Source organism: Equus asinus, chromosome 28 (genome assembly GCF_041296235.1).
Source record: "Equus asinus isolate D_3611 breed Donkey chromosome 28, EquAss-T2T_v2, whole genome shotgun sequence".
Taxonomy (NCBI): domain Eukaryota; kingdom Metazoa; phylum Chordata; class Mammalia; order Perissodactyla; family Equidae; genus Equus; species Equus asinus.
Window position 1 is genome coordinate 47,320,891 of NC_091817.1, and position 13,348 is coordinate 47,334,238.

The following is a 13,348-nucleotide window of genomic DNA, read 5'->3' on the forward strand; positions in this document are numbered from 1 at the left end:
AAAAATAAAAAGATAAACTAAAACCCGGTGAGTTTTAATAGAGATGATCTCCTGACACGGCATGCGGCCGTCTGGCAGACACCCGAGCCCACGGGAGCTGATCCGGGGGAGAGGGGCCGCAGGCTCCTGCTGGTGGCCCAGAGCCGGTGTGTCCTCCTGGCCGCCCTAGGCCCGGCCCCCATTTCACAGACCCCATGGGGCGCTGCCCCCAGCTGCCCTGAACACAGGGCCGGGCTCACGGCCTTTCTGCTGGGAGCGAGGCCCCGGTTCAGGGGCTGCCAACGGCGTGGTTCTGCTGGTGCCAGAGGCCGCCAAGCATCAGCGGTGGCGTTTGAGGGTGTGGTGGCTTCAGATGCAGGCGCCACGGTGTGAAATGAGGACGAGGACATTCGCTGCTTCATGCCACATGCCGGGGTCTCCGGCTGTTCCTTCAGCTGCGTGCATTAGGCTTCCACGTGCGGCTGGACCCTGGTGTGGGCCTTGATGGCTCAGGAGTAAAGTTTGTTCCCTGTGTCACTTGGGGGGTGCAGAACGCTTCCAACGAGTGGCTGCATCTTAAGGCGCGTCAAACACCATTGACATTTAGGGCGAGTGCTTCTTGGTGGGGGGCGTCCTGTGCATCGTGGGGCATTGAGCAGCATCCCGGGCCGCCACCTTCTAGATGCCAGAAACATCCCCCCGGTTGTGACGACCAAGAATGTCTCCAGACACTGCCCAGTGTTCCCTGGGGGCAAAATGGCCCCGTAGAGACCCACTGGCTTAATGTCAGTGGATGAGTGTCCTGTGCCTGCCATAACATCACCACGAACTGGGGTCTTAAAACGACAGAACTTTATCCGCTCGTAGCTCTGGAGGCCAGGAGTCCTAAATCACCATGCAGGCAGCAGGGCCGTGCTCCTTCTGAAGGCTTGACAGGAGAGGGAAATTTCTGAGAATTCACGTGGCCAAGAAACGTTTCAGCTCCTCCCTGGAGCAGGAGCCTCACCAGGCCTGGGTGGTGACCCGATGGCCCAGGACGAGTCCCAAAGCCATCGGCCATCGTGTGACTCACGTGAGATGAGTTTAATGAGCTTCTGACCTGGGAACCAAGGCGAAAGGGGCCCCCCTACCCCTCCTGGGCTCCCTGGTGACTCGGTCTTCCCTGTGCCCTACGGGGAGGGTTCCAGCCGCCAGCTGGGGCAGTGGGCGTCTCCACCCCCTACGTGGGTGCAGGTGAGGGAGCAGGAGTTCTGGGTCTGGAGCTTGTGTTCTGGGCGGTAAAGGAGGAAAGGGGGCCGCTGTTGAGCGAGGGAGTTGTTTGAAGGGGGAGGTGCTCTGGGAGCTGGGCTGAGTCTCGGGTGGGGACGGGGCTGCAGGGTTGAGCTGGAGCCGTTAGTGTCCTGGAGCTGCTGTCACGAAGCTCCACAAACGGGGGCTTCAGCACAATGTTCATTCTCTCCTGGTCGTGGAGGCCGGAATCCGGGGTCCAGGAGGGCTGTGCTCCCCGGGGGCTCGGGGGTGGGGGCCCTTCCTCTCCACTTCCAGCTCCTGGCAGCTGCCGGCCTACCTCGCCTCATGGCCTCAGCTCTCTGCTCCGTCTTCACAGGCCTTCTCCTCTGCGTCTTCTCTTTTTCTCGTGAGGATGCTCATCCTTGAATTTAGGGCCCGCCCAGATGGTCCACGGGCGTCTTATTTCAAGATCCTTAATTTCATCTGCAAAGACCCTTTTTGCAAAGAAGGTCACATCTGCAGATCCCACGGGTTAGGACATGGACCTGTCTCCTGGGGGGACCACATTCGGCTGTCATGGGGGGTCAGTGAAGACCTCTGCGGGAAGTGGCTGGTGCTGGAGTCTGTTGAGCTGATGTCTGGGGGCGAGCTGCAGGCGGAGCGCAGTGGGGCAGAGTGCTGAGTGGGGATGTGCCGGAAGTGTTCCGGATCAGTGAGGAAACCAGTGGGTGGGGACAGCGGGGTGGGAGGAAAGGAGTGGGGTATGTCTGCCAAGTATGTGGCCTTTATGGGGGTGAGGTGGGAGCCTCAGGAGGTTTTGGGCAGAGGGGGGACACAAGCCCACCTCGCTTCTCATGGGGTCATCTGGTGCCACATGGAGGAGGGAGCCCGGGGACCAGGGCAGAAGCAGGGGGACCCGCGAGTTGGCTACTGCACTGGTCCAGGCGGGAGGTGCTGGGCCTGGGCCAGGCGAGGAGCAGAGAAGGGAACGGAAGGCTGTCGATTTGGGCCTTCATCCGGGGAAGAGCAGGCCTCGGTGCAGCTGCCGACCTGGGGCGGCCTGCTCCCTGATGGATTTCTGATTGTCTTGTCTTCTTCCCAAACCGCCCGCCCCGCCTCCGCCCTCCTCCGCCTCCCCTTCCCCACCCCGCCACGTTGGCAGCTGTTGTTCCTGGGAGCAGGGAGAACAGCTGGAGGTGCAGGGAGGGAGGGGGCGGGGGACCCCAGGCGGCAGGGTCGCCTGAGGGGCTGTGCCAGCCCGGGCAGGGAGTCACATTTCATTTCTCTCTCTGCAGCATTTCCCACAATTAAACCCGAGTGCCTTGTGCTGATGGCTTAACCCGGCCTCAGGGAGAGCGCGTCCCTGGCCCGTGACCCCTCATCATCATCTCTCCCCCCTCCCTCCTGCCCCCCACGGGGCCTTCCTGCTCTGCTCGCCCCTCCTTTCCCCTCTCTTCTCCGTTCCTCTCCCTCTCTTCCTCCCCCTCCTCCTCCCCCTCCCCCCACCCCCTCCCTCTGCCCCCCCCAAGCTGCCCTCTGCCTGGAAGCTGAGCCTCCAGCCCCCGCCAGGCCTGGGGGAGCGGGATGCCGCGAAGTCCTTGCGCCAGTTTCCAAAATGAACGTTGCTTTTAATACGTCACCCTTCAGCCCTTATCTCCTCTAATTTATTGGCGGCACCCATGGCGCTGACGGATTCACAGGCTCGGACCTCGGCGTCGGGGGTTCGCTGTCCTCTCCCGCCCGGCTCTGTTCTCCAGACGGCTCTAGTTTATCTCCTGATTCCGCCAGGGCGACCCCACGTCCTCCCTGCCACGGCTAATGTGGCCCGGGGACCATAAATTGCGACTTGTAATAACATCCCTGATGGATTCATTGACCTGCTCCGGGGCCCCTGCTGACCCCTCATGGACAGAATCCCAACTTTTCTGTCTCCCTCCCCCTTACCTCTGTCCCCACTAGCCAGGTCCCCACCTCTGGGGCTGGCAAGGCAGGGCCATTTGCGAGGAAGTGCGAGTGTGGACAAACCTATTGCTAAATTGCTGGGTTTCTAACCGGCACTGGGGCCTCCACACGGCTGCGTTTTCCAGGCAGAGCCGTTGTCACCAGACGGACACGGCCAGGCCCAATGCTGCTTCCAGGAACTCCTCCTTCCAGGAGGGTGGACCGTGTCTGACCACATCGAAGCCCCTGGAGGCTGGGCCCCAGCTGCCCCTCGGGATGCAGAGGGGTGTCTGGAAGCCGACAAGGACAGGGTCACCAGTGCCTGTCCTTTTAGTTTGACCAAACGGAGGCAGGTGTCTGTCTCAGAGCCCGTAGTCATGCTAAGGGTGATTATTTGTAATAACACCAGCCGGGCCTTCAGAAGCCAGTCTGTCTGCAGCGTGCCATGGTCTGCCTGCAGTGCCTGGGCAGTTTGGGACCCCGTACATCCAGCTGCTGGGGCTGTGGGGCAGCATCTCTCTGTGGCCGCGGGAGCCCGGGTCTGAGTGCCCAGCCGTGAATCCCGGCAGGATGCTCTTGGGAGGGAAGTGGGCATTTTGCCTCTGGCAGAAGGAAGAAGAGGCAGGAGCCCTGGGGGAGATCTTCCTTCTCAAGGCCTGTGAGGGCTTCTAAGAGCATGGCAGGCCCTGCCAAGGCCTGGGATGTGTGGCGGGGCTTCCTTGGCAGTTTGGAGAGACCCCCAAGATTGGGATGATATTCAGAGAATCGTGAACTGCGAACGGGCCAGGGGTGGCGGGGTCTCCTCACACCTTCTCATCCTCCACTGCTGGGGACATCTTAAGTGTTTGAGGTGCAGAATGGAGCAGGGAAATTTCTGTTGTCCCAGATGTAGGTCTTGCCTTTTGTTCTCCAGCCTCACCAGCCATTTTTAGTTCCTTAAATTCCCATCGACCTCATGGCCTTTGCACATGCTGTTCCCACTTTCTATAATGCTGGTCCTGGCTTTTCCCTCCCACCTAGTGTTTTCCAGTCCATTTTCTGGGCCCACTGTGTGCAGATGTGCTCGTGTGACTTCTTGGTTCTGTGCGTCTCCCTGCCGAGCTGGGCTGCCCCAGGGCGAGGTCAGCTCTTTGGCTCAGGTATGCAGGAGGTGCTCAATAACAGTTCTGCACAGATGTTCCGTTTTATGTGCTTCCTGACTCTTTAGCCAAAACTAAAACTGAGAGCCCCTCCACCACGCGCCGCCTGCTTGTGGGTGGTACCCTCCAGGCCAGGAGCCAGCTTCCACCTTGGTCAGGCCGTTCCCCAAGGGGACACCTCCGCCTGCCCCCACCCTCCATCCTCGTGCGTCCCACAAGCCTCCTGGGCCCTTGGGAGTCACTCGCCAGTCGTGGAATAGGCCTCAAGGATTTGGGGTTTTTTTAGCCATTTTATTGAGATGTTCACATACCGTGCGATTCACCCTTTTAAAGTGCACAGTCAGTGATTTTAGTGTATTCACAGGATTGTGCAACTGTCAGCACTGTCTCATTCCAGGATATGGTCATCGCCCCACAAAGAAACCCTGTCCCCATTCTCCGTCGCTCCCTCCCCGAAACCACTGGCAACTGCGAATCTACTTATTTCTCTGGCTTTATTATTTCTGGACATTTCATATAAACGGAATCATAAAATTTGTGGCCTTTTGTGTCTGGCTTCCTTCCCTGAGCATAATATTTTCAAGGTTCATCCACGTTGTAGCCTAAATCACTACTTCACTCCTGTTCAGGGCCGAGTAATATTCCACTGTGTGGATGGACCACATTTTGTTTATCTGTGCATCCACTGACGGACAGTTGGGTGGTTTCCACTTTTCAGCTGTTGTGAATGGTGCTGGGTGAACATGTGGGCACAAGTGTTTGTGCAGATGTGTGTTTTCAGTTCTCTGGGCCTCCAGATGTTTAACTCACTCGCTGCCCCTCCCTGTTTGGTGGACCCTGGGGACGCTGAGTGCAGTGGGGCGGCTGTGGGTGTCCATCGGCACAGTGGAGTGAACATTTCTTGAGTGTCGCCGTGTGCCCGACGTTGCCTGAGTCCGTTCACAGAGGCCTGAGCAGCTGTGGGGTGGAGCTGTCATCGTATCCCATACACAGTGGGGAAACTGAGGCCCAGGTCCCCTCGCTGGTGGCTGTGGTGTCAGGATTTGTCTCCTGCTCGCAGTTCTCCAGCCCCCACTTCCAGATCGGAGGACCCAGAGCTCAGAGGGCCCACGGGAGCTTGAGATGGCACAGCCGCAGCCATGCAGCGATGGGGGTGTGCCCCTGGTGTCCCCTGGGCCCCGGGCCAGTCCTGAGCACCTGGTTGAAATCTCTGTGCCCTTGCAACACCCTCACGAAGCCTGGACTGGTACTGTACCCATTTGATAGATGAGGAAACTGAGGCACAGAGAGGCCGAGTGCCATGCCACGGTCATTGGCCTTCAGGGTCGGGACCGGAGCAGAAGTCGGGCAGTTTGGCTCCAGATTCTACCGCCTGCACCCCGACCTTATGCCGCTTGCACGAGAGGCAGAGGTTTGAGTGGTGATGGAGGGAAGCTCCGGGGCCCCGCTGGGCCGGGTGAGCCCTGGTCTTGCAGAGCCTCCCGTGTCTCGGTTTCTCGCTGGCCGTGTGCCGGCGGCAAGCCTGTGGCCTCCGGAAGCCTCTGCTTCTGCCCCCCCACCCTTACCTGCTCACAGGTCCCTGGGGAGCCCTGCTCCTGCCCCCATCCCTGGGCCACCTTCTCGGGCCTCGCCCCTCCTGGGACCCCAACCCCAGCCACCTCGAGCCGATCGGGAGCCTGTCGCCCGTTCCTGGTCTGCGTGTAGTGTCCAATTGCCCTCCTGGGAGCCTGAGCAGGGCCGTCCCCCACGGGGTGTCATTTCACAGCAGGTGCAGCCGGCGGGGGGGCGGCCGAGGCTCCCCGGGAAGGGTGGGCCCAGATTGGGGGGCTGGCACCACTGGGGGGCCCTGGGCCCCCAGTCTGACTTCTCTGCTTGATACCCCAGCACCCCCTCCCTGAGATGTCAGCTTCAGGCCCACAGCCCTGCCCCCGCCTCCCTCTGCTCCTGGCACAACAGTCGCCTCGAGCAGCTGGGTTCCGCGCTGAGCGAGTGCCGGCGGGTCCCTGGGGAGCAGTGTGTGCGAAAACCACAGGTCCCTGTTACCCCTCCCGGGACAGCGTGTGCTGCCTTTGCTCGGATTTCAGTTTCATCTTTTAGCGTGCCCTTGCTCCCTCCCTGGGCCGAGTGTCCTCCTGCCTCCTTCTGGCAATTTTCTCTTTGCCAGTTGGCCAGTGCCAGCCAGTCCTGACACTGACTCTTCCTGAAACAGCCAGACCTCCCTGCTATCGGAGCCAGGCTTCCTGGGATCAAGTCCGGGCTCTGACACTGGCCTACTGTGCGGCCTCGGCATGGGGCTCAACCGCTCCATACCTCAGTTTCCTTATCTGTAAAATGGAGAAAAACGCACCTCCCTTTTTGAAAGATGAACTGAGACAAACCGTGTAAAGTGCTGAGCGCAGAGTCTGGCTCTCGGTCCGTGGTTCTCGTGATGGGGGAGGTGTCCCTGAGGCTGAGAGATGACATGGAAGAGGCAACTCGGGGTGGGAGGGTAGAGGGGTGTGATGCTTGAGAAGGGTTTTGAGGGGTATTAGGAGTTTTCCAGATGGATGAGGCAGGGATAAAAGGGCATTCCAGGTGAAAGGAACCCCAGGCAAGGGTTGACGTTCATCCTGGGCAGCTGGATTCCTCCTCCTTCCAGGCAGGGAGTTCACTGAGATGTTTTAGTCGAGCAGAAAGCATCTGTCCTGTGTGCCGCGGTTTGGACAGTCCTTGCCTGTTGGCTGGAAGCACTGGGTGTAGTTGGTTTCCAGGAGCTTAGATGAGCTGGGGTGGACGGGACCTGGCAACCTTTTTGCCTCGATGCCCCTAAATCTGCTGCCAGAGGAAGGAAGGCATCTTGGGGGACGTCCGCACTGCATTGGGCACTTTGGGACCCGCCGTGAGCAGCAAGGAAGAGCCACGCACATCAACTCATGTTATTCTCATGATGGCCCGAACAAGATAACGCATCTGTCTTAACCCCCTTCTCATAGATGAGGAAACCGAGGCCTGGGGCCGTGGCTTGTGGCTTGCCCGAGGTGAGCGGCTGGGTAGTGGCAGAGTGGGGCACAGCCCGACCCTCCGCCCATGTCTGCACCCAGAGCCCCCGTGCTCAGCGGCCCCTGCAGGACAGGCTGGCCTTCATCTCCAGGCCTGCTGGCTCGGCGTCTGGAGCCCTGGTTCCCGACTGGCCCCTGGGGGGCGGTGACCTGGCCTGAGGCATTTCACCTCTGGATTTCACATCCTCACCCAAAAATCAGAGCTGTCGCGGCTGACAGCCATCCTGGGTGTCCCGCCCATTCGGATGCTTAGGTGGCTGCAGGAGGCCTCCATGAGGGGAGTGCCTGGCACACGCTGGCTTTTGCCGTTATCCAGAGAAGATGTACGAGATGGTGAGTGGTCCAGTGTCAGAACCCCGTGGAACCTGCCGGAACATTCCAGAACTCTCCGCCTATGAGCTGCACTTAATCTGAGGGTGTCCTGGGTGGTGCCCAGTCCTGCCAGGTGACAGAGCGCATGCGTGGTCCCCCTGGAGGAGGGGACAGACTTAGCCGGGCCTGGCAAGGTGGTGATGGGCGTATCCAGAAAGGCAGGCACTCAGCCCAGAGAGCAGGGATGAGGGCCGGGCAGCCGGGGTTCAAATCTCCAGCCTAGCACTTCCCACTTGTGCGACCTTGGGCGAGTCCCTTCCCTGCTCTGTGCCTCAGTTTCCCTACCTGTAGGTTGGAGTGATAAGGGGCTGGCTGTGAGGGCTGGAGGAGCCCCTCGGGTGCCGTGGGCCCATCCTGGGCCTGGCGCACAGTAGCTACCCTGTGAACAGGAGTTTTGCTGCCCCTTCTCTCCCACCAGCCGATGCCCAGGCTCTAGACGCTGTCCCCGCCCACTTGGCAGGCCCTGTGGGATCGAGTGTCCCCGAGGCGACAGGCTGAGACCCGTGGACCGCCCAGCTGCACACCTGAGAACCTGCTGGCAAAGCGTTTGCTTAATTAATTGACTTTGTGAGAGGGAGGCCGTCCCGCGTCAGTCCACCCGCAGGTCTGGTGCTCGCCGCCGGATACAGCGAACGCAAGGCTAGACTTTAAATAAGGGCGCGGCTGTGGTCTGAATAATTGAAGCCCATCGGGGAGACGGCGGCCCTTGCGAAGCGTCCTGCTGGCTGCAGCCAGCTGGCTCCTGGGCCCGTCCCTGCCGGTGGGGCTCGGTGTGGCTGACGGCCCCTCAGCCGCAGGCCTGTGTGCTGGTTGAAACCCTCCAGCAGCCCTCAGGAGGGGACAGATCGAGTGTCCCCATTTTCCAGAGAGGGAAACTAAGGCTGGGCGGTTCAAAGGTAGAGCCGGGCCTGGAACCCAGCGTTCTGAGCTCAGCGAAGCCGGTTCTGTGCTCCTCGCGAGGAAGGAGGTGGCCCAACTTTTGAAGCCTCTTGGGGATTGTGATTTTCACCCTCGAGGGTCTGCAGCGGGTGTTGTCTGTGTCCAGTGGGTTTATGGGGCGCCCGCGACCATTTTGTGTCATGTGGGCACGTGGTCCCCTGACCCTGCAGGGACGAGGCCGGCCCGGGGTGGGCCCCACACCTCCCCAGCCTTCGCTCCATCCCTGGGCACGAAGGAGCAGGTGCCGGGCTCCGAGCGATAGGATCCGGGAGTTGCCGCGCTGCGTTTCTGCTGGTGATGGACGCTTCCTTCTGGGCAGAAATTGATTTTTTTAAAAAATTAGTTGATGTAATTATCCCCCCAGAAACCAAACAACTGGCTGGTCTGAAGGAGTAGCGAGAAAATCAAGCGGGGGGTACAGACGTGGCGGAAATCACGGACGTGGCCCTCGGGTGACAGAAGCCAGGGAGAGGCCGCAGCGGGGATGATGGCAGCTGACGTCCAGGCTCCCGAGTGCTGGGCCCGTGCGAAATGGCTTTACGCGTGTTTGCTCACCATCCTCTTTAACCCCGGGCTGAGGGCTGCGACTTCCCTGTTGTACAGATAGGGGAATGGAGGCACAGAGAGGCTAAATCACCTCCCCACGTCACACAGCAGAGCCGGGCCTTGGACCCGGGCTGCCTGCCCAGAGGCCCCTGGACCCCCAGCCCCCTCCTCTTCAGCCACCCTCCTGCCCTCTGTGTCTCTCGGGGCAGCCCTTCCAGCTGTGGTCTTTGCCGTGCCGTGACACTGTTCAGGGGTGCCACTCATGGTTTCCTGCGCCCTGGGGCAGCCATTGCAGCTTTGCTTTTTCCCAGAGGACAGCATAGGCCCAGAGAAGGAAAGTGACTTGCCCAGAGTCACACAGCAGGGTGTGGCCAGATCCCAGGCCCAGCCGTGGCACAGCCAGTTCTCAGGTCAGGGGGACGTGGGGAGCCTTCTCTTCTCTTCCCTGTGTCTTCGCCCCCATCTTCCTTTCATTTTGGGGAGCAGAGAAGGAGGGAGCGAGGCCTGCTCTGTGCTGGGCCCGCCCGCCCTCCTGGGAGGGCAGCCTCCCTCTGGGCTGGGCCGCACGTCGCCTGCATTAAGGACAGATGGATCACAGCTAATGAGCCTGCTCGCGCCATTAACACTCGACAGCCTTCCCGGGATTAAGCTGGGCCGCTCGTCACTCTCGAGGTGGCGCCGTGACGGCTGGCTGTGCATCGGTGTGTCCTAATTGTTGCTGTAATTGGGAGCCTCGTGCGCCCTCCCCCGGGGATGGACGGCGGGCGGGTGGGAGCCCCTCCACCCCTCGGGCACCCCTCGCATAGGAGAGCAGCTGCTTCCCCCATACCGCACCCCGGGCCACCTCGAGGGGCCCCCCCCTGCCCTGCAGCCTGCTGGGGGCAACCGTCTTACCGGTGGGGTGATGGCGCCCCGGGCAGCACGGCCCTCCTCCCTGCAACCCCCATCAGAGTCACACGCGTGCTCTCCTCCTTCCTTGCATTTTCACACACGTGTGTATTCGCACACTCACAAGACAAACTCATGCACACCCATGCAGCACGTCCACACACATGCTCACACATTGACACACTCACCTGTACTGTCTCCCATGCACATCTCACACACCTCCACACGCCCATCCTCACATGCGCTCACTCCCACGTCTGCTGTCTCGTGCATGCGTGCACAGCCAGCACACACTCACACTTGCACACAGTTCACACAGTCTCACATGCGTACACTTACACACTTGTGCAGCCAGGAACACACACTCTCCCACATGTGCCCTCTCGTGCATTCACACACACACTCATGCACTCACATCCCGGGAAGCCCCCAGGCGGGCACCATTCCTCAGTGCTGGGGTCGCACAGAGTCCCAGGAGCCCTCAGGTGTTGGCGTGTCCTGCGTTGAGGCCGTGTCGTGCCCACCCCTGTGCAGGGAGCCGTGCCAGGTGGGTCATTCGGGAGACGGCGTTCCTCGCATCCTGGAATCTGAAGGTGCCGCTCCAACGTGCCTCGCCTCCCCTTGGCCCCTTCGGTGGCTCCCACGCCCTGCTGTCGTGGGGCGGGCTCTCTGCTTTCGCAGGGAGCCCCTCGCCCGCCCACCCGGCCTCCTCTCACTCCGATCCCCACGCCGGGACCCCCTTTGGGCCCCCAGGGTCCAGGCCCCGCCAGGAGCAGCATCCCTCTGTCGCCCCTCCCACAGCCCTCTCTCCACCCCGCCCCGGGCACAGCCTCGGACCCCAAGCGCCTTCCTGCTTCCTGACTTGAGGGGGTAGTGCCTCCCTCTCTCCTCTGCTTCCTGGGTCCTGGGTGCTGGGAGCTCAGTGTGTATGTGTCAGGGTGAGTTTAGATGTTGCTACACGAAGGCCACAGGGTTAAGGCTCAGTTAGAATTTGTTACCGACATCTCCTGTGGTGGTTTTGTGCCAGTCCTGTGTCCACCTCAATTTCCCCTTGGCGTGGGCAGCCCAGGGACCCGGGGGTCCGCCTGGGGCTGTATGAGCACCCTGGGGATCCCACTCCAGGGATACGTGAGCTGCAGGGGGAGGAACGCGTTCCAGGATGCCGGAGGGTTCCAGATGCTGCCCCCGCCCCTCTGTCCACTTGGGAAAGGACAGAAGGTGAGGGGGGAGCTACTTAGGCCGTCACCCCTGGATGACCTTTGGTGTTAACAGGTTACCACCTCCCCCCCAGGGACAGTTGCCATGTGGACACAGAGAAGTTTTCAGTACGACTTGCAGACCTGGGCTCTGGGGACCGTAGCGCTCGCCCCAGCTGTGACGGGGTCATGTCTGAGGGGCCTCATGGTCCTTGTGCTGCGGGTGTTTGTACCTGGGCTGAGCTGACTTAACAGACACTGAGCGCCTGTTACGAGGCAAGAACGAGCTCATTGAAGTCACCTGGTAACCTCCTGAGTCCTTCCATTTTTGTCTCTGTTCCAGAGGGGAAACTGAGGCACAGAGAGGCGAGGTGCCTTTCCCAGGCTATACGGCTGATAATGGCAGGCCAGGATTTGAATGCACGCAGTCTGGCCCCCAAGTCTGCATGGGGCCCCCCACCCTGCTGCCTTGAGCAGAACAGAAGTGGGGGGCCCGGGGCTCGGAGCCAGGGTGTGTCCTTGGGAGGAGGTGAGACGTGAGAAGAAATGCGGATTGGGTCTTTGGCCCAGTTCCTCACACGCAGCTCCTGAATCCCTGGGGATGTCCTGGGTGATAGAGCATCTTTGGTTCTGATGAGGTGGCTCTGGGGGCCCCCGGACAGCTTCAGGGCGGGGACGGGTCAGCAGACAGACCGTGATTGGAAGCATCTAGGGAGGGGAGACGGGCTGCAGATTGGGTTAATGATGGGTCATGCCTACGTGATGAACCTGCGTAAAAATCCCTCAGGTGTGGGGTTCAGAGAGCTGCTGGGCTGGTGAGCACACGGTGCTGGGACGTGGCGTGTCCGGAGAGGGCCCGGGCGCTCTGTGGCCACCCCCATTGCTCGCCCCGGGCGTCTCCTTCATCTGGCTGGTCCTGAGTCTGGTCCTTTATAATAAACCAGTAAATATAGATAGGTGTTTCCCTGAGGTCTGGGAGGCGCTCTAGCCGATTACTGGGCCCGAGGAGGGGGTCGTGCCCCTCTGTGTCACCTGTCACTGCTCGCCGCTCTCTGCAGCACAGCGGTGGCAACAAAAGAGGGTAGAGAGGCTGAGGCAGCCCCACTGCCCAGCCACCAAGGCATCTAGCAGGAGCAGGCGAGGGGAGCCGGGGAGGGGGCCCTTCATCTTCCAGGGAGCCAGTGACCTTGCAGGTGGCTGCCCGGCGAGGAAGGAGGCAGAGGACCAGTGGAGCAGAGGACCAGGCTTCTGTCCTCCCGGAGCACACGGCCCGCCTGCCTCGTCGTCCCTAGGGTCCTTCCAGCTCTTGTTCCGCATCGAACATCCCCATCGTCTTGTGGTCTTTTCTCCACTCAGTTCTGCTTGTCTGCCCCACTCCACTTATTAAGCACCTATTATGTGCTTACACGTGTGCTGACTGTGGAGGGAGGAGAAGACCTGAGCCCTGCTCTCTGTGGTCCATTCATTTATTCACGCAGCCAGCAGCCCTCAGAGTCCACAGGGCGCTGGGCACAGTGTTAACCCCCAGGAAACTCAGAGTCTGGTTGAGAAAGAATTCTGGCTTATTCCGCCCACAGCACATCCAGACCCCGTGCTCCCTGCCAGGTATTAAACTGACTGATCTGCTTACGAAATGCTCACAGCCAAGGAGGGAAGGACAGAGGCACAAGCGACTCAAATTTGTAGTGGGAAATGCCACGAGAGAGGGGAGCATGAGATGCTGTAGGAGCAGGCTTCCCGGAGGTCTTGAAGTTGGGCCGGGGTTTTGAGGGATGCCTAGGAGCTTGGTGAGGCCAAGAACAGAGGACAGGATGTTCAAAACTGTGAAAGAGGGTCTTGCGGGGCCTCTGGGAGAAGTTTGAGCAGACCAGAGAGTTAGGCAAGAGTGGGGAGAGGTGGGGGGTGACCTCCTGGAGTCGGGAGAAGGGCTGGACCCTGGGGATGTGTGTGGTTGGTCAGCAATGGGAGGAGGGGTCAGGCCGCAGAGGAGTGCCCACCCAGAAAGCCCCCAGGGATCGGAGCTGGTGTGATGAGAAATCAACAGCCCTGTATACTTCTGTTTTTTTAAATTATTATATTT

The 13,348-nt window shown here is 60.5% G+C and overlaps 1 protein-coding gene across 4 annotated transcripts in view; it reads left to right on the forward strand.

The window, feature by feature from the left end:
* The window catches only part of GSE1 (Gse1 coiled-coil protein), a 404,616-nt gene that overhangs the window by 230,009 nt on the left and 161,259 nt on the right, over positions 1-13,348 (forward strand). The gene's annotated exons all lie outside the window — the stretch shown is intronic.